Raw genomic sequence first — 21,565 nt, forward strand, 5'->3', positions numbered from 1 at the left:
TACTGGTGTTGACCCTACTCCAACATTACTGGTCGTGATTGCACTACAACATTTCTGGTGGTGGCCCGACTCTAACAATACTGGTCGTGATCCTACTCTAACATTACTGGTGGTTAATCTGCGTTAACATTTCTGGTGTTGTTCATAAACTGACATGTCTAATGCTGACCCTGCACTAGCATTACTGGTGTTGACCCTACTCTAACATTACTGGTGGTCACTCTACTCTAGCATTACTAGTGTTGAAGCTACTCTAACATTACTGGTGGTGATTGCACTCTAACATTACTGGTGGTGAACCTACAATACAATACTGGTGGTGATCCTACTCTAACATTACTGGTGGTGACCCTACACTAACAATACTGGTGGTGAACCTACACTAACAATACTGGTGGTGACTCTGCTCTAACATTTATGGTGTTGATCCTACAATTGCATGACAGATGCTGACCCTACTCTAGCATTGCTGGTGTTGACCCCACTCTAACATTACTGGCGGTGACCCTACTCTAAGATTAATGGTGTTGATTCTCCTCTAACATTACTGGTGGTGACCTTATTTCAACACAACTGGCGGTGGATCTAATCTAACTTTACTGGTGGTGACTCTACTCTAACTTTACTGGTGGTAACCATATTCTATCATTACAGGTGGTGACCCTACTCTAACATTAATGGTGGTGAACCTACTCTAACATTACTGGTGGTGACCCTGTTCTATCATTACAGGTGGTGACCCTGTTCTATCATTACAGGTGGTGACCCGACTGTAACATTACTGCTGGTGACTCTACTCTCACATTACTGGTCGTGATCCAACTCTAACATGACTGGTGGTGGTTCTACTCCAAAATAACTGATGGTGATCCTACTACAACATAACTGGTGTTTAACCTGAACTAACACTATTGGGGGTGAATTAGTCCAACATTACTGGTGTGATTCTAATCTAACATTGCTGATGGTGGTTCTTCTCTGCCATTACTGGTGGTGATTCTACTGCAACATTACTGGTGGTGATTCCACTGCAATATTAATGTTGGTGACTCTAATCTATCATTACTGGTAGTGAACCGAATCTAACATTACTGGTGGTGTTTCTACGCTTAACATTGCTGGTGTTGGTTCGACACGAACATTACTGTGGTGAACCGACTCTAACATTGCTGGTGGTGATTCTACTTTAACATTACTGGTGGAAGTTCTACTCCAACATTACGAATGGTGTCTCTGCTCTCACATTTTTGGTGGTGATTCCAATTTAACATTTCTGGTGTTGGTTCTTCTCTAACATTAATGTTTAAAAGGGGTGTGCTGTCAGTCCCGAATCATTCTGTCCCTGTTTAAAAGGGGTGTGCTGTCAGTCCAGAATCATTCTGTACCTGTTTAAAAACTGTGTGCAGTCAGTTCCGGATCATTCTGTGTCTGTTTAAAAAGGGTGTGCAGTCAGTCCCGAATAATTCTGTCCCTATTTAAAAGGGGTGTGCTGTCAGTCCCTGATCATTCTGTCCCTGTTTACAAGGGGTGTGCTGTCAGTCCCGAATCATTCTGTCCCTGTTTAAAAGGGGTGTGCTGTCAGTCCAGAATCATTGTGTCCCTGTTTAAAAGGGGTGTGCTGTCAGTCCCGAATCATTCTGTCCCTGTTTGAAAGGGGTGTGCTGTCAGTCCAGAATCATTCCGTCCCTGTTGAAAAGGGATGTGCTATCAGTCCCGGATCATTCTGTCCCTGTTGAAAAGGGGTGTGCTCCCAGCCCCGGATCATTCTGTCCCGGTTTAGAAAGTGTGTGCAGTCAGTCTCGGATCATTCTGTGTCGGCTTAAAAGGGATACGCAGTCAGTCCAGAAACATTCTGTGTCTGTTTAAAAGGGATGCGCAGTCAGTCCTGGATAATTTTGTGCCTGTTTAAAAGTGATATTTTTTCAGTCCCGGGTCTTTCTGTGTCCGTTTAAAAGCGATGTGCAGTCATTCCCGGAACATTCTGTGTCTGTTTACCGGTGGAACAGAGATCAGACTGCGAAATATTATAGAGCAAGGGGAGCGAGCAGGAACGACGGGTTATCTCTAGACTTCACATGGAGAGAATACTGTAGTTGGAGTTGATGGGTTAAATGTCCTGTTCGTTTACCTATCACATTCTGTCACCAGAACTCACATGTTAAGCCGATTAGTTGTCACAGCTTACAACCTTGTGATCTGATACATAGAGAACTGCCAACTAAGTCCAGCTGCCAACTGATCAACAATCACACAGAAAGGAATCAACTTTTCCCAGGATATTTTCAGAGACTTCGGGTGGAGTTAAGGGTTATATGTCCTGCTTGCGTGCGTGGCACATCCTGTCAGATGAGCTCATGTTTTAAAACCTGAAGTGGGGCCAAAAACACAACCTTGTGATCTGAAAGTTAGAGAACTGCCAACTGAGGCAAGCTGCCAACTGATTCACGGTCACACAGAAGGGAAATTCGTTTTCTCCACATATTTTCAGAGAATCCCTCCCCGTGTATGTGATTATAAATACAGTAAACTCTTTGAGTCTAGATACAGAACTTGTGTACTCCAGCTGTCTGATCCTGACTCTGAGGAACTCAGCGGAAGATGATGAAAGTCCTGCTCTTGGTAATTGGAGTCCTGGTGCTGACTCAGTCCATCACTGCTAAACGGTGGCCCATTAGAGGTCCCAGAGATCGCGGATCTGGCCGAGGTAACTTTCTCTGATCTCTCAGCACCAAGTTTTGTTTGAACTATTTTAATCTCTGACTGAAGCTCAAAGTTTGATTGGTTAAATGAATGTTATTGTAAGAATGATTGAAGAATTTAATCTCAACCAGATGGACAGGGAAATCCCCAAATTTTTAGTCGGTACCTGAGCGGGTAGTCGGAATGGTGGGCGTTGTGTGATGATCCAAACAGACCAGGAATTAAAGCAAAATTACTGGCCGGTGCCGAGTTAGTGTATCTCAGCCGGAACATTGACCTGTTTGGGAGGGTCTGTGTTTGGCCTCAGTACCCAGGTACTACGGATGGGTAAACTCACAGGTCCTGCTACAGAGCAGTGCTCCCTGCTACAAAGTGTGAGCGTGCGAAGGGGATCAGGAACTCCTTCAGCCCCTTTCCCCCACACTCACTGCTCAGACACACAGATGAAGAATGGTGAATTGGGAGCGATACTGGAGGCGTCTGTGGAACCGGTCTTCAGACATGAGTCAGATTTTCATAACATGAGGGGAGGGGATTGTATCAAAAGGGTTTCAAAACAGGTTTCTAAATCCTAATAATTCTGCAGCCTTCATAAAGATCACAATATGAGGACAAGAACTAAGTAGATGAGTCAAGCGGTGAAACTATCAATTTTCAATAGCCAGGTGTCAGTTTGCATCAGTTGGGAGTTGAGAGAACAAGTTTATGGTTGATTTCCCACTGCAGTACATACAGCCCAGCACCGGGGGAGTGCTGCACTGTTGGAGGGATCAACTCTTGGATGAATCTTTGAACTGAGACCTTGTCCACCTGTTCATGGAGGAGGAAACATTTGGTGGCATTATTTGAACAGCTGAAAGTTCTCCTGGTGTCTTGGACCAACATCACTCTCTCAACTGACATAACGAGAAACTCCCCACAGACTCAAGTCTCATTTGCTGTTTGTGGGACTTTGCTGTGAGCAATTTGGCTACAAAACAGCGTCGGCAGTTGTGAAATAATCCTTTGTCTGTGAAACACTTTGGGCCCTTCTCTTGACGGGAAAGGCTCTATATAAATGTCAAATCGTTCTTTTCTTAGTCACTAGTCTCAAATAGCGGGAATAGTGGGCTCCATTCTGTGGAAAACCTATTGGGCTGCCCTTGGGAACAAAGATTGGGACTCTGCTTGCCGGGGAGGGGTCAGTGTAAGGTTTAATCAAGTCCAAATGAGCTGAGGTTTACGTGTGGTCCAGAGTCTGTCCCAATAACACGGACAAACTCAGCTTCATGTTTTCTCATTGTTCTCCCTCCCTGGGTGTCAATCAATTTATTCTACATTTTGGATTTTTAGTGCAATTGGACATCTGCAGCTGGAATGGAGCAAAGTGTCGTGAGGGCACCTTCAACACAAACGAGGAGACTCTGGGGAGATTCTGCCGCAATGGGTTGCATTGTTGCAGTCCGAAATAGTGAAAGATCCAGAGATGGAATCTCATCAGTCCGAGATCCGCAAATTCTCACTGAATGCAACCTTCGTTCACGGGAAGCAGGCTCTGTTTGATTGTGAAGGTCCCATAACCCTGTGACCCTTTTTTATTGCTCTCTGAATAATGGGCTGTCGTCAGAAATAAAACTCACTGCATTGATCACTGTTTCGTATCCGTGTCTTCTTTCTCTTTCGGATCATTGTGTCCCAGGATGGGATGTTCAGGGCTATAATGAGGCTGGGAGAAGACGTGGGAATCGCTGGTAATGGGAAGAGGAGATCACATGAGGGAATCTCTGAATGTGCCTAATAACACATTCAGAAAGGTAATGAGATAAGACAGGTCTCCCAGAGTGCCAGCACTCTGACCGTTCGAGGTTCAAAATATCTCACATCAACTGTTTCTTTCAGGCAGATCGGAAGGAGATTTACTTTGCATCAGGACCAGCAGACCGTTTGATGGAATATTCGAGAAAGAGCTTTTCTCTGCATCTAACTGATGTTGTACCTGCCCTGGGAATGTTTGATGGGACATGGTAGAAGGAGCTTTATTCCTGATTGAACACGTGCCGTACCTGCCCTGGGAATGTTTGATGGGGCAGTGTAGAGGGAGCTTTACTCGGTATTTAACTCGTATTGTGCCTGACCTGGTGGTGTTTGACCGGACAGTGCAGCAGGAGCTTTACTCTGTATCTAATCCGTGCTGTAACTGCTCTGCCAGTTATTGATTGGGCAATGTAGAGGGAGCTTTACTTTGTATCTAACCCTTGCTGTACCTGCGCTGGGAATGTATAAAGGGACTGTGTGGAGGGAGATTGACCAGAGACCCATGTGAAGCTGTCAGTATAACTCGGTACTGCTGGTTCAACCTGCTCTGACATCAGTAACTCTCTCAAAACCACTACGTGCTGAATAAAATGTTATTGCTTAAAGGTAAGTGATTATAATCCAACAGCGCTCTTATTATAGAAGAATAAATAATACAAGATATATTGAACTTAATAGAGACGCAGGAATAAAAAAATGTCTTTGCTTCCGTATCCCTCTCTGCCTCTGCCTGAATCCCTCCGTCTCGTTTCTCTCACTCTTTCGCTCTTTGACTCATTTCTTCTGTCGCAGCCTCGAAGGGACCCACATTTACTTTTGCGACTCTCTTCTTTTTTACATACTTGTAAAGCTCTTATAATCTCTGTTTATATTTCTTGCTAGTTTATTTCATAATCTATTTGCTCCCTTCATGTGAATTACCCAATCCAACTTTGACAACTCGCCCCTCATACCTATGTAATTGGCTTTATTTAATTTTAAGTCTCCAGTTTCTGACTTAAGAACGTTACTTTCAAGCTCAATATGGAATTCTATCATAGAATGATCACTCATCCCCAGAGGTTCTTTTACTCTGAGATTACAAATTAACCCTGTCGCATTACATAATACAAGTCTAAAATAGCCTGGTCCCTGATTGGTTCCATGACGTATTGCTCGAGGAAACCATCTCGAATACAATCCGTGAACTCGTCTTCCAAACTACCTTTGCCTATTTGATTTGCCTCGTCTATGTGCAGATTGAAGTCCCCCATGATGAATGCATTTCCTTTTTTACACGCTCCCATTATTTCATGATTAATACTCTGTCCAACGGTAATGCGACTACGAGAGGGCCGAAAAACTATTCCCAACAAGGTTTTCTGCATCTTGTTATTTTCCACGCATATTGATTCTACTTCCTGAACTTCTGAGCCAAGATCCGTCCTCACCACTGTCCTAATGTCATCCTTTATTATTAGGGCTACACAACCTCTCCTTTCTCATTCTTCCTGTCTTTTCAAAATGTCATGTACCCTGGAATATTTAGTTTCCAATCTTGGTCATTTCGCAACCATGTCTCTGCAATGGCTATTAGGTCAAACCCATTTATCTCTATTTGTGCAAGTAATTCATCTATCTTTTTACGAGTTCTCCATGCATTCAGATAAAAAACCTTAAATTTTGCCTTTTTACCAATTTTCCTGCTTTGACCTTACTTGCTGTTTCACTATTATTCGTAAACTCTGTCCCTTCCTGCCACACTCTGCTTATCTTTCCCTAAGTCACGACACTGTTCTGTGGTCTTAACTGTTCTAATTCGATTTCTAAATTTCCCTTGACCTGATCCCTCCCCCTTTTTAGTTTAAACCCCCATCTACAGCCGTAGTTGTTCGAATCGTCAGGACGCTGGTCCCAGTCCAGTTCAGTTGTAGCTCGTCCCGTCGGAACAGCTCCCTCTTTCCCCAGTACTGGTGCCAGTGCCTCATGAAAGGAAACCCCTTCCTCTCACACCGCTCTTTGAGCCACGCATTTAACTCTCTTATCTGTCTGTCCCGATACCAACTTAGATGTGGCTTAGGTAACATTCCAGAGATTGTTACCTTTGAGGTTCTGCTTATTAATTTAGACCCTAGCTCCTCAAACTGTCTCAGCAGAACCTCATCCTTAGTTGTACCTATGTCGTTGGTTGCTACGTGGATCACGACAACTGGATCCTCCCCTTCATGCTCCAAGTTATTTTCCAGCCTTGAGGAGATATCCTTAACCCTGGCACCGGGCTGGCAACACAGCCTTCGGGACTCGCGGTCGCAGCGCGCAAAATAATATATATCACCCTGAATTTATTGTCACCTATCACTAATACAATCCTTTTTACTTCTCGCACTTGAATGGCCTCCTGTACCACAGTGCCGTGGTCAGTTTGCCCATCCTCCCTTAGGCCTTGCTCTCATCCATACAGGTAAAATTACCTCATGACTGTTAGACAAGGTAAAGGGCTGAATCTCCTCCATCACTAGATCCTGGATCTACATGCCTGCCTCACTCGCAGTCACAACATCTTTCCCTGAACACTGAATGAATCGAAACTATTATCTAATCTATGGGGTGCGACTGCTTCCTGGATCAAAGTGCTCGGGTAACTCTCCCCCGACATGAAGCATCGTAAAGTCTGCAGCTCGGACTCCAGCTCAACAGCCCTGAGCTGAAGCTCCTCGAGCTGCAGACACTTACTGCAGATGTGGTTTCCGGGTATCATGCTGCTCTCCACCAACTCCCACATGCAGTAAATACCACACACCACTTGCCCCGTCATTGTTTGTCGAACCAGAAATTATTCATAAACCTTCTCATGGCTTTAATCTCTAGCTATTCTTAGTTTTATTTACTCATTAATTTATCTCGTTGAATCTATTGATTTAAGTTCTTCGTTCAGCCCCTGCACAAAGAGAGTGAAAAAAAACAGTAATCGTCACTAACCAATCACCCACCTGCTGACCTGTCACACTTTCAATTTCTGCCTGTGGTGAGTTGAATCCAACTGTGTCTCGCCTTCGCTCGACTCTCGGGCTTTCTGCTTCCGCCGCTTTATCGTCTCTATTAGACATTGCGTATTTTAGATATTGTAGCAGAGGTTCGAGGAGTTTCTGGCCGATTTCAGTCCTATTATCGATTTCAGGCCTATTTTATACATTGTTGTACAGATTTGAGATGTTTCCGGCCTATTTTAGATATTGCAACAGAGTTTCCAGATATTTCAGTACAAATTTATGCATTGTTGCAGAGATTAGAGATGTTTCAGGCCAATATCAGGTACTGTAGCAGAGGTTCGAGATGTTTCAGGCCTAATTTATACAATGTTTTAGAGACTAGGATGTTTCAGGACGATTTTAGAAAATGTCGCAGAGGTTGGAGTAGTGTGAATTCTATTTTATACATTGTTTTGGAAATTAGAGGTGTCGCAGGCCTAATTTGTGCAGTGTTGTCGGTATTACAGATGTTTCAGATGTATGTTAGAAAGAAATAGGAGCAGGAGAAGGACAAACGGCGCCTCAATCCTGGTCCACCATTCAATAAGATCATGGCTGAACGTTTACCGCAACTCCCCTCTCACGCTCTCTTGATTCCTTTAGAGTCCAAAAATCTATCAATCTCAGTCTTGCATACATTCAGCGACAGATAATCCACCGCCCGCTGATTGGAGAATTCGAAACATTAATGAGCCCCTGAGTAATGAAATTCCTCCTCATCTCAGTCCGAAATGTCTGACCCCTGATCCTGAGCCTATGTCCACTAGTTCTAGACATTCCAGACAGGGGAAACATCCTCTCAGCATCTACCCTGTTAAACCCTCTTAGAATCATATATGTTTCAATGAGATCACCTCTCATTCTTCTAAATACATTGTTGTAAACGGTAGAGATGCTTCAGGCCTATTTTATGCATGGTGGTAGAGATTAGACATGTTTCGGATCTACATTGTTGTTGAGATTAGACACGTTTCAGGCCCATGTTATACATTGTTTTAGAGATTAGAGAGGTTTGCGGCCTATGTTACAGAATGTTGTCGAAATTACAGATGTTTCAGGCACATGTTATACATTGTTGCAAAGATTACAGATGTTTTCGGCCTATGTTCTACTTTTTTGTAGAATTCTTTGTTGTCTCTCCCTTGTGTCACTGCATCTTTCCTTTTGTTTTACTTTGTTTCACTTTACTGTCCCAGAGTTAATGTTGTTTCCATTTGACATTCACTTGCAGAGGTCTCTGAACAGTCATTGCTTTGAAGGTAAGTGTTTTTTCTTTTAGCAGATTACAGTTGTTCATGAGATTCATTGTCTGAAACGGAAGAATCTGGGCTGGGAATTGTTTTTGTTGTTTCAATCCCCCATTCAAAGTAAAACAAAGTGCGCGAAGGACTTTCTCCACCTGTTTCTTTTGCAACGGACTTGGGCCGAGGAGCAAATCTCAGCTCCGCCTAAAGTCTCCGTTTTGCTGTAACAGACGGAGAAGCTGAATTTAAAGCTGCGCCGACAGCTCCAGGTGGTCGGGGAGGGGCGGAGAATGGACGGGGAGCTCGGTTAGTCGCATTACGCAAGGTGCCGAACAATTGATTCCTGCACCGGATATTGAACAAGCCCCTGTGTTTATTTTGCATTTACTAAATGTTGCAAGATGAGGAAATGCTCCGATAAAACGCAGCTGCAATAAAAGCTTTATTCTCAAACAACCAGTGTAATAAACGGCAGCTTTGAAAAGCAACGTCCGATGACAAAATTTGAGCAAATGGAGATTGCACTCTCATAAATCAGTTGGACAAGCAGCAGCCTTCTGGATTGTGCATTGAATTCCCCGGTAATTCCCACCGGTACGGGCGAAATTATGATTGACAGCTGCTGGCTGCACACTGCAAGAAAAGTGCGGGGATTTATTGTTTACATTGTTGATACGACTGACAGAATCCGGACTGATTATAGATTTGACATTACCGGCATTATCTGCACTGATTACAGAGCTGATATTACTGACAACATCTACAATGATTATACAGCTGATATTACTGACAGTGTCATTGTTGCTTGTCTTGCTGTTCTTACTGACAGTATCTGTTCTGAATATAGAGCTGTTCCTAATGACATCGCCTGTAATGATTATAGAGCTTCTATTTCTATAGTTTATGGTCGGATTATGGAGCTGACATCAACAGCAGTATCTTTGCTGATTATACAGTATATATTACTGACCGTATCTGTGTTGCTTGAAGAGCTGCTCTATTGACAGTATCTGTACTGATAAAAGAGCTGATATTACTGACAGTTTACGTACTGATTTTGGAGCTGATATTACTGACAGTATTTGTAATGATTATGGAGCTGATATTACTGACAGTATCTGTACTGATTATAGCGCTGATATTACTGACTGTATCCGGGCTCAATATAGCGCTATTATTACTGACAGTATCCCTGCTCAATATATGGTGAATATTACTGACACTATCTGCGTTGATGAAAGAGCTGGTCTAATACAAATATTCATTCAATTACATAGAATTGTACAGCTCAGGAACAGCCCACTTTGCCCAAAAGGTCTTTGCCTGGATTTGTGCTCCACACGAGCGTTCTCCCACACTACTTCATCGCACCCGATCAACTTATGTTTCTATTGCTAACCCCCTCATGTATTTATCTACCTTCCCCTTCAATGCATCTGCACTTTTCGCCTCAACCATTCCATGTGCTAGCGAGTTGCACATTCTCACCACTCTCTGAGTAAGATGTCTCTCCTGAATCCAACCATGGTTTCATCAGTAACTATTTTAAATTCATGGCCTCGAGTTTTGGACTGCCCTCAAGGTGAAACATCCTCTCTCGGTCTGCCCGAAGGAACCCCTTCCGAATATAATAAACATATATCAGGTCATCTATCAGTCTTCTCCCCAAGAGAGAAAAGAGCCACAGCCTGTTCAGTCGCTCCTGATATTGTTACATCAATAATGCATAACCAAGTGACGCCAGGAATGAAAGGAAATTAACGCCGGACTGGAACAATCCAGGCCATAAACTTCTCCCTTAGAACCGGATTAATGCAGGCAATCTCGGCACATTCCGGTAGAAGGGGTACTTGAAACTGCACTAATAAAATCCCCGGAGCCGGCAGGCTGTGTTTGTGTGTTGCTGCGGTTGAAGCAGATCAGTTAGAAGGACTGCACTGTCAAATTCACATATTAATAAAATCAACCTTCTGTACAAGTGTTGCCTTGTCCTGCCAAGTGGGTGCGGGAGAACTGCTGTTACTCGCCCGGCAGAGGCGGAGACTCCGAAACGGCGCCAGAGAGTCCGATGTCCTGACCTGTCTCACTGTTTATCGACTGAACAAGAATATTCTGAGAACGTGGGTTTTCTGTGGGCGAGGGTGAGTGGGTGTTGTGTTGATGGTGAATTGCTATCCAGAATCCTGGAAATATCAGGTTAACATCTCGGCAGATACAAAAAGCATCAAATTCAGTAACTTAGTATTTAAAACTGGAAGATACAGAATCTCTTGTATTGAACTTTTAACCTTCTCCGGAGTAAAATCGCAGATTCGTTTCAGGGTTTCACTGTTTAATTCTGACTGGACACAGGGTGGAACAGTGGGTGTGTTTGCTAAACTATATTTAACAAAGTTTACCTTCGATTCTCTCGCACCGATTATCTGATCTTTCCTCCCCTGGAATTCTGCGAAGTTCACCACACGGACTGCAGCGGATCAAGAAGGCGGCTCACCACCACCTTCTCAAGGGCAATTCGTGATGGGCACTAAATGCCGGCCTCGCCAGCGACGCCCACATCCCATGAACGAATTAGAAAAAAAAATAACAGATGGACATCAGCCTTAAATAAGAACAGCCAGTCACAGCCCATTTGGTTTGGGTACAGTGTAGACACATCCCTCCAAGGGGAAAGGGAGGCCACCCAAAGCTAGTCCACCCCTGGACGACTATTGTAATAGAGATTAAAATGAAACAGAAAACGGAGGCTTATTACGAATTTAAGGTTCATAATACAGTAGAGAATTAGGCTGAACAAAGAAAGGACAGAGGCGATCTAAAGAAAAGGGAATAAGAGGGGCAAAAAGAGAGATTCAATCGGAACTTTCTCAGTGGAATTGGATATAAATTTGAAGTGAAAAATTTACAGGGCTATGGGGAAAGAGCAGGGGAAAGGGAATAATTGGATAGCTCATTCAATGAGCCAGCACAGGCATCATGGATCGAATGGGCTCCTCCTGTGCTGTACCTACTATTATACTACGATACACCCATTTAAAGGCAACAGACAAACCATCCAGCGCTGATGACATTGTACAGAATCTATGGTTAACCTTCACATTCACCAAATGCCGGAATTGATAATCCAACACATATTGGGAGATAGGAACAGGGGTAGGCCATTCAGCCCCTCGAATCGGTTCTCCAATTTAATTAGATCATGGCTGCTCTGTATATCCATACCTTAAAAAATAGCCGCTACCAGTCTTCAAAATTTCAGTTGACCCAGAATCCACGACTTATTGGAGAAAGAAATTCCACATTTCCAGTAAACTTTGTGCGAAAAAGTGCGTCACTCCTGAACGGCCGAGCGCTAATTTTAATATTGTGCCTCTTTGTTCTGGATCCTCCATCAGAGAAAATGCCTTCTCTGTATCTAATGAGTTTGAGGTATTACATTTTGGTTGGAAAAAACGGGGCCACATACTCCTTGGATAATAAGTGTCTAAATAGGAGAGGGGAGCAGAGGTTTCTGGTGGTAGAGATATATAAATCACTAAATGTAGTGATGCAGGTTAATAAGGCCATAAAAAAGCAAATCAAGCACTGAGGTTCTTTCCAGAAGGATAGATTTGTAAAGCAGAGAAGTTAAGTTAAATTTGTACGGAACCCCGGTTAGGCCGCACTTGGGTTATTGTGAACAGTTCTGGTCTCCATATTATAAAAAGAATATAGAGGCGCTGGAGAAGGTGCAAAAAAGAATTACTCGGATGATACCAGAACTGAGAAGTTATACCTATCAGGAAAGCTTGAGCAACATGAGGCTCTTTTCCCTTGCAAAAGGAAGATGGAGGGGTGGCCTTTTCGAGGTCTTTCAGATTACGTAAGGGTTTGAGAGGTTAGACGTAGAGAAGATGTTTCCACTTGCGGGAGAAACCAGAACTCTGGATCATAAATATAAGATAGTCACTAATAAATCCAATATGGAATTCAGCAGGAATGTCCTTAACCAGCGAGTGGTTGGAATGTGGAACTCACTACCACAAGGAGTAATTGAAGCGACTGGCATTTAATGGAAGCTAAATAAAGTCATTGAGGCGAAAGGAAGAGAGGGATATGCTGATCGTGGTAAATGAAGGGAGGTGGTTCCTTTGGAACATGGATCTTTTGGGCCGAATGACCTGTTTCTGTGCTGTACGTTCTATATAATTCTATGTAATTGCATATGGAATTCTTTTATCATTTTCGAAATTTCATTTCATGCACACTGACTCCATGCAAACCCAGCATTTACCCACACTGTCCATTTAACAGTGTATTTAATGATATATAAACCCACCATTTACCCACCCTGTTCACTTAACATTGCATTTAATGATATATAAAACCACCATTTACCCACACTGTCCATTTAACAGTGTATTTAATGACATGTAAACCCACCATTTACCCACACTGTGCATTTAACAGCTTATTTAATGATATATAAACCCAACAATTACCCACACTGTTCACTTAACAGTGTATTTAATGATATATAAACCCACCATTTACCCACATTCTCCATTTAACAGCTTATTTAATGATATATAAACCCAACAATTACCCACACTGTTCACTTAACAGTGTATTTAATGATATATAAACTCACCATTTACCCACATTCTCCATTTAACAGTGCATTTATTGATATTTAAACCCACCATTGACCCAAAATTGTCCAAATAACAGTGTATTTAACAATATGAATCGTTCGTTTGAAGGTTTTTGTTAGAATGAATATAACTCCGTTTAATTCAGCGAAAGATTGAAACAAGCTGTGGAGGGAGAGTTCACATGAAGATAAATGTGGGGGATTGTATGATTCCGCCGCTTCAGGCTGTGTCTCCGGCCCGAATGAATCCTCAATCCAGGTCAAAAAACAAGGGGGGATTTCGAGAGAAAAGGGGAAATATCGCAATCTATCCCAGGGATTGATCACAACCATCCGCCACTCGGAATTATCATCACAATCTGGCCTTGGGATTGATCACAACAATCAGTTCCTCGGAATTATCACCACAATCTGTCCCTGGGATTGATCACAACAATCCGTCCCTCGGAATTATCACCACAATCTGTCCCTGGGATTGATCACAACAATCAGTTCCTCGGAATTATCACCACAATCTATCCCTGGCATTGATCACAACAATCCGTCCCACGGAATTATCACCACAATCTATCCTTGGGATTAATCAGCACAATCCGTCCCTCTGAATTATCACCACAATCTGTCCCTGGGATTGATCAGAACAATCCGTCCCTCGGAATTAGCACCACAATCTGTCCCTGGGATTGATCACAACAATCCGTCCCTCGGAATTATCACCACAATCTATCCCTGGGATTGATCACAACAATCCGTCCCTCGGAATTATCACCACAATCTATCCTTGGGATTAATCAGCACAATCCGTCCCTCTGAATTATCACCACAATCTGTCCCTGGGATTGATCACAACAATCCGTCCCTCGGAATTATCACCACAATCTGTCCCTGGGATTGATCACAACAATCCGTCCCTCCGAATTATCACCACAATCTGTCATCAAACACTTTCTCTCTTCGGAAACTTCCAACCCGGGGAGGGGCCATTTATTTCTGTCTGTAAACCCCCTCAAAATGAGGGCAATCCAAACTTTCGACCAGGTATGGTCCTTCCCTGATTTAACAATGTAACTGGTGAATCTGCTGAATATTTACTGTGATAAATGTAACTGTGGAAATTCAGTACTCATTCCCCCAGTGATTGAGGTGATTGATGCTCAGCGATAATTTAATTCGGCGGTTAAATGGTTAATGTCCTCTCTTGCAGAAACAGCCTTTCCTCAGCTCACTGATGAAGCACTGGCTCTTGGCCCCAGGGTTGAAGCGCAGACTTTAGAAAATCGATGTGTCTTCAGTAAACAATCTCCCTGATTCAAATATAACAATTTATTTCTGACAAAATATCTGTTTTACTGAACTTCCCTGGAAGAGAAAAAGTCAAATTTATAACTGACTTTGTTCACAATTGAATTGGCAGAGAATTGTCAAACCGGTTCGATTTGATTAAACCAGAAAGGCCGCTCCCTGTTCTGAAACAAATGAGGAATGTTTGTGTTGAAATCCATCCTGATGTCTGGCAGCAGCTTTCACAGAGGGCGGAGCTCTGAATCTCACATAACAAGGATCAGATCAAATTCCCAAGTTGTGAACTGCGAAAATAAAGCAAAGAACTTGTCCTCGACTGATTACAATGAAATAACAAGGATATAATTTGCAAAATCTACACGAACATTGATGGACGGAAAATCCTTGCGGGGTCAAGGTAAGGTTAATGTGGTGTCAATTTCTTTTTTAATTCACTTTTTCTGCCTGTTCCTCTTTTCTAAAGCCGATTTCTCGCGGTCAGATATGTTCCCTGGCGTCGGGAGCTCTCGATTCCTCGCGGTTGGAACAATTCACTAATTGTTCGCTCAGACACTGACTGAAGGCCTGCTATTTTACATCGGGAATTGCAGGGCTTATCGCATAATGGACCGCACCAGTCTCCCCACAGACACATTTTAAAGCGTTTACAGTAGAGAAAGCCGAAACACGAACTCTGGAGATTGATACCATCCCAGTCCAGCGCTGCCTCCTCCCCATTTTAGAATTTGATATTCAGTAAACAGGGGTGGGAAACTGTCCGTTCTCACTCTATATGCATTTATTATTAACTGTTACACTTGCTCTTTTTACTCACTGAACCTTTTTTTTCCCGATACACTTTTCTTTTACTGATCAAAGACTGATCGAACACACAGTTCAGCTCAGTAAAGGGTTAACACATTGGCAATGGCCGATTATTGCTCTCTGCCGGGCACCTGGAAAATCAGCCTCTGGTTACCCAAGACCGGACTGAACGTGGTCCAATCACGGGATCGGAGCAAAGTCAGAGATAAATCTTGTTGCTGAGTAATTATAATTAAATAGTTCAATGCGAATTAGATGGGAGACTGGAGCAGCGACTTCTGCTTTTGCTGAAATATGTTATTGAGGAAGTTATTTGTTAAATTGGCTCAACTGAAGAAAGAGAGGCCGCTCCCTTCAGACAGAAACAAACTTCAGGAATGTTTTGAAGGAAAACAGTTTCAGGGCTGAAACCATCCTTCACACAGATCAGTGCTTCCTGATCGTTAATCTTGGTAATTTGAGAAGTTACATTTAATATCAACAGGTAGGAGGGTTCGATCACTAATTAGTGTATGAAATGTAAGAATTCAATTTACCAACAGTTGGAAGTCCCTTCACTAATCTTTACATAAAAAATAACTACTGTAATTACCAACAGGTAGGAGGGTCCATCACTAAACTATATATAAAAATAACAACTGAATTACCAACAGGTAGGAGGATCAATCACTAATCATTATGTAACAAGTAACTAGTCAAATTAATATGTAGAAGAGTACATCACTAATCTTTAAAGGAAAACTAACAACTCAATTTGCCAACAGCGGGTCGCCCCATCACTAATCATAATATGAAAAGTAACTACTGAAATTACCAGCAGGTAGCAGGGTCCATCACCAATTATTTATGTAAAAAGTAGCTACTGAAGTTACCAAGAGGGTGGAGGGTCCATCATTAATCTTTAAAAATAAATTTACAACTGAATTTAACAACAGGTCGGAGGGTCCATCATCAATCTTTATATAAAAAGTAGCTACTGAAATGATCAACATGTAGGAGTGTCCATCACGAATCGTTGTATAAAAAGCAACTAATGAAATTACCAACAGGTAGGAGGGCCCATCACAAATCTTTAGAGAAAGAGTAACTACTGAAATTACCAACAGGTCGCATGGTCATCACTATTTTTTTCAGTAAAACGTAACTACTGAAATGATCAACAGGGAGGAGGGTCCATCCCTAATCTTGAAACAGAAAATAGCGATTCAAGTTACGAACAGGTAGGAGTGTCCATCGCTAATCTTTTTTACAAAAAGGAACTAATCAAATTACCAACAGGTCGGAGTGTCCATCGCTAATCTTTATTAACTCGTAAAGACTGAAATTACAAAAAGGTAATAGGGTCCATCACTAATCTTTATATAAAAAAGTAACTACTCAAATTACAAAAAGGTAGAAGAGTCCATCACTAATCTTTACATAAACAGTAACGACTGAAATCACCAACATGGAGGAGGCTCGATCACGAAACATTACATAAAAAGTAACGACTGAAATTACCAACAGATTGGAGGCTCCATCACTAATCTTTATATGAAAAGTAACTACTGAAATTACCAACAGGTTGGAGGCTCCATCACTAATCTTTATATAAAAAGTAACGACTTAAATTACCAACAGGAATTAGGGTCCATCACTCATCTTGATATGAAAAGTAACCACTGAAATTAACAACAGAGAGGAGAGTCCATCACTAATCTTGATATAAAAACTAACGCAATTTACCATGTGGTAGGAGGGTCCATCACTAATCTTTGTATAAAAAGTAACCACTGAAATTAACAACAGGGAGGAGGGTCCATCACTAATCTTTATATGAAAAGTAACTACTGAAATTAGCAACAGGGAGGGGCGTGCATCATTTACATATATAAAGCATGGAAACAATGAAATTACCAAGAGGTAGGAGGCCCCATGACTAATCTTTATATAGAATGTAACCACTGAATTATTAACAAGTAGAATAATTCAAAATAATCTTTTGTTGAAAACTAAAAACTCAATTTACCATCCGGTAGGAGGGTCCATCATTAATCTTTAAATACAAAAAGTAACTACTGAAATTAGCAACAGGGAGGGGCGTGCATCATTTACCCATATAAAGCACGTAAACAATGAAATTACCAAGAGGTAGGAGGCTCCATCACTAATCTTAATATCACACGTAACAACTGAAATTAAGGAGAGGTTGGAGGGTCCATCACTAAACTAAATGTTAAAAAGTAACTGCCGAAATTCCAACAGGTTTGAAGGTCCATCACTAATCTTTATATAAAAAATAACCACAGAAATTACCAAAAGGGAGGAGGATGCAACACTAATCCTCATATAAAAAGTAACTACTCCAGTTACCAAGAGGTAGGAGGGTCCATCACTATTTTTTATATCGAAAGTAACCACTGTAATTACCAAGAGGTAGGAGTGCCAATCACTAGTCTTGATATTAAACGTAACAACTCAAATTTCCAACAGGGAGGAGGGTCCATCACTTATCTTCATATACAAAGTGACTACTGAAATTGCCAACAGGGAGTAGGGTCCATCATTAATCGTTATATGAAAAGTAACGACTGAAATTACCATCAGGCAGGAGGGTCCATCAATTATCTTTATATCAAAAGTAACTGCTGAAATTTCGAACAGGGAGTAGAGTCCATCACTAATCTTTCTATAAAATGTAACTACTGAATTACCAACAAGTAGAAGAGTGCATACAATCATTATATAAAAATTAACAACTCAATTTGCCAAGTGGTAGGAGGGACTATCACTCATCTTCAGAAAAGAAGTAACTGTTGAAATTAACAATAGGGAGGAGGGTCGATCATTAATCTTTATATAAAACCTATCAACTCAATTTACCAAAAGGTAAGAGGGTCCATCATTTTTTTTGTATAAAGAGTAACTACTGAAATTATCAACAGGCAGGAGGGTCAGTCAGTAACCTTTATATAAAAGGTTACTCGTGAAAGTACCAACAAGTAGGAGGGTCCATCACGAATCTTTATGCAAAAAGTAACAACTGAAATTACCAAAATGCAGGAGGGCCCATCACTAATCTTTATTTAAAAAGTGACAACTCACATTTCCAACAGATAGCCGTGTCCATCACTGATCTTTACATAAAAAGTAACCACTGAAATTAACAACAGGGCTGAGGGTGCAACACTAATCTTTATATAAAAAGTTACGACTGAAAATGCCAAAAGGTCGGAGCATCCATCACTGATCTTTATATAAAAAGTAATAACTCAATATACCAACTGGTAGGAGGGTCCATCACTAATCTTTATTTAAAAAGTAACTACTGAAATTAACAACAGGGAGGGGGGTCCATCATTAATCTTCATATGGAAAGTAACAAGTCAATTTAGCAACTGGAAGGAGGGTCCATCACTAATTTCTGAATAAAAGGTTACTACTGAATTTACCAGGAGGTAGGAGCACCCTTCACTAATCTTTATATAAAAAGTAAGAAGTAAAATGTCCACAGGGAGGAGAGTCCATCATTAATCTTTATATATAAAGTGACTACTGTGATTAACAACATGGAGGGGGGTACATCACTAATCTTTATATTAAGAACAACTACTTAATTTACCACTTGGTCGGAGGGCCCATCACCATTTTTTATAGAAAAAGTAACTATTGAAATTACCAAAAGTTAGGAAGGTCCATCACGAATTTGACATGAAGTGTAACTGCACAATTTAATCTTGTTATTACATTCGTGCCAGCGAATAACTTCAACCATGGTTTGATGAAATTACTGACTGAGATTAATCGCTTTTACATTTCCAAAGTGTGGAAAGGATAGTACAGTGACTGATAGTTTGATTTGTTGCTCTTGCCTGTGTGCACACAGAGAGGGAGGCACACGCACACGTGGAGAATTATGATTGTAAAATTGCCGTCAAATCTACAACTTATATATTTGTGGTGTTTTCTGAGATTGTAAGACCCCTAAAAATAATCCAAAAATAAATATGCAGCACCTGTTTAAAGTTACACAATTCAAAATATGATAAATTCGTTTTTAATTAGTAAACTTCCTGACCTCCTACAGTGCTCATTAGTCAGGTGCTGATACCATGAGAGATGTGGTAAATATATTCAAATGGAAGCACCAACAAAAACACATCTCCCTGAACAAACCGGCAAAGTCACTACCCATCGAGAGCAGAGAAATCACACCCAGCTCCATATTGTGTGTCGTTAGATATCAGGTTCAAAAAGGAAAATAATTTAATATCAAAACTCAACAAATCAAAACTATTAAAAAAATATCTGAATAAAATATTACAATAGCGCCAGACTGAGTAAAACCGAGTGAAGGATCATTTAATTCATCACCTCGCTCCATATTGCCCTCCAGAATATTCACTACCTCAGGAATAAGTCTGGTGCTGGCCTGCACTGTAAGTAAATCTTACCAATTGGTGCTCCCAGTGCAGAATCTCGGACATCGAGAACTGGGTTGTGGACATCAGCGGGACTCAATGGGTTTCACTGGGCAGCTGTCTGTGCCGCACCTGATGTGGAGAGTTGATCGTAACAGTCGGGAAATGCTCGATTCGAGAGGTAACAGCTGTTGTACTGATGGGGAAGGAGGGACTTGATATCACATTTAACAAGGCAACGTTCCTCCCTCTCATTTTAATATTTCAGTCTAACCCTCGTATTAACATACTTATTACAGAGCATCACAATCTTGGAACGCCTGTCACCACCATGGCTGAAGGTCCAAACAGGGGAGAAGATCCAACATCATCAACAAGAATGAGAATAGACACCGGTAGGTTCAGAACAATCTTTGAAATAACAATTGTGTCCTGATAAAGGGGCCAGATCACGATCAAGATCCTGTTGCTCAAACAGGAAGAAGAAACCGAGCGTATAGTGTGTAAATAAAAGAAAGTGAGTGAGCATCTACCGGGGCAATGCAGTCACAGGTAGAGGGACATCAGAACTGGAACTGTCCAATCGACACCGAATGATATGGACTGTAAAGTGGATAGAAACAGTCACACAGATTGGTCTTCCTGAGTAACAATTTAAAACCAGGGAGGAGTGGGAGGCAGCCCGAGTGTGACAGACGTGAAAGGTAGATCCGGCACAGGAAAAGGAGAGCGAGTGTGGTTGGAGATTCTATTGTCAGGGGAATAGAAAGACTCTCCTGCAGCCCTGAGCAGGTCCAAATGCTAAGTTGCCTCCCTGGTGCCAGAGGGAAGAACTTCCTGGAACAGGTGGGACCATCTCTGGGAAGGAAAGGAGAGCAGAAAATAGTCACGATCGGAACTTATATGACGGTTAGAAATACGTTTATAAAGGGAATATTAAAATTTGAGCTCTGGACAGAAAAACAAGGCCACTGGGTGGTGATCTCCGAATTGTTTTGCACTGGGCCCTCACTGAGGACAATATGAGGCAGGTGAATGTGCGGCTGCAGGGCTGGAGCAGGAGTGAAGCGTTCATACACTTAGGACACTAGGGTGAGCTCAGGAAGAAGGGAAGGGACGGTTACGATCTGAACCAACCAGCAAAAACGGTTTGACAGACTGAGTATATGGAGCAGAGGGAGGGTTTCACCTGAGAAGACTGGAGCGTGTGAAATATCCGGATCTGAGACTAGGGAGTGGAAATAATAAAACTGTTGGAGCAGGAACAGAAGATTTATGAAATAGTGAAAAGTTATCAGCAAGGAAAAAGGAAGGAGGTTTTTGAAGTCGTGACAGAAGAAGTAACTTGATCTATAAAAAGAAAAAAAAACGAGAACGTGTCAACAATCCAATGAATTGGAGTTCAGATTGTGCGTTATGCCTGTGAATCTACAAATCATTCCAAACACGTTTTGAATGTCAGAATCATGAGTGATGTGATCTCGTGTCTATAAAACAGGGCTGGATTGGATGAACTTTTGGGAAGATACAAAATATTTCCTTCAGTTTCTAAAAATGATTGCAGATCAGAAAATTTCGGGTTCAAAGAAACAAATTAGCACAGTATCAAACTATGTGCAGTCAATGTATTCCATACAAAGGTGTCGATACAACTTCTTCAGCGAGACTGAGGAGGATGTG

This window comes from Heptranchias perlo, unplaced genomic scaffold (assembly GCF_035084215.1).
Source record: "Heptranchias perlo isolate sHepPer1 unplaced genomic scaffold, sHepPer1.hap1 HAP1_SCAFFOLD_49, whole genome shotgun sequence".
Classification (NCBI taxonomy): Eukaryota; Metazoa; Chordata; class Chondrichthyes; order Hexanchiformes; family Hexanchidae; genus Heptranchias; species Heptranchias perlo.